Below are 974 nucleotides of genomic sequence, written 5' to 3' on the forward strand. Positions count from 1 at the left end.
AATCGATTCTATAATTAATTGTTCAAATGATTATATATAAATATTGTACCTTGTGTTTAGTTTTACATTAATGCTATATCTATACTGTTCTGTAGATATTAACGCAATTGGTATACTTCTGTAAAAATAACCCTATCGCGATTAAATTTATTTTTTGAAAGATAGAATGCAACGCGATATTTTCTCGTTTGTATTTTATCTTAATTTTTGTATGTAGCTTACAAGTTTGTGGTTACATCTATTGAATATTTTTTTATTAATAATTAAAGCATWTAAAAATAGTAGCACGMTTCCAGAATTTTTGGAATACGTAGTTTAAAAAATTTTGAATTATAAAACAATTAATAYCTTTTTTATTAGTAACATAATAAATAAAAATAAGTACGCTTCGACTTGCTTTAACAAAACTTTGATTTTCAGAGCTTTAATTGTGATTGCGTGCAATGCAATCTTAGAGTCAGTGTTTTTTTCGAAAAATGTTGCATTTTTTGTATGCAATCGCATAGTAAAAGTAATTCAATCGTAATTTAAAATCAATGCATGAATTTGTTATAATATTCTTGTTAAAAAAACAATTTGCTCGGTACGCGATTACAATCATTAACACACTTTCGGCCAATTCGGTAGAAGAGGATTTGCATCTCGATTAAAATATTGTCATGGTCGAAAGTGTGAATTAARATATCTTCGTTTCTTCTGGATCATCTTTATCAACGAATCTGGGRCTTCGTCTGGATAAATCAACGGTTAGTATTATTATTGTAATCCTAATTATTATTTCTCATTCATTTTTTAAATCATAGTTGTCTTTCATTCGGAGTATTTATTCATAAAAAATCTTTTGCATGTGATATGAAACATAATTAATTTTATTTTGTATTTTTAATAACAGTCAAATCATCGATTCAACGATTTATCGATTCAACGATTCAACGATGCAACGATTCAACGATGCAACGATTCAACGATGCAAC

The sequence above is a fragment of the Polistes canadensis genome, unplaced genomic scaffold, assembly GCF_001313835.1.
Source record: "Polistes canadensis isolate GaletaPanama2010 unplaced genomic scaffold, ASM131383v1 scaffold_332, whole genome shotgun sequence".
Classification (NCBI taxonomy): Eukaryota; Metazoa; Arthropoda; class Insecta; order Hymenoptera; family Vespidae; genus Polistes; species Polistes canadensis.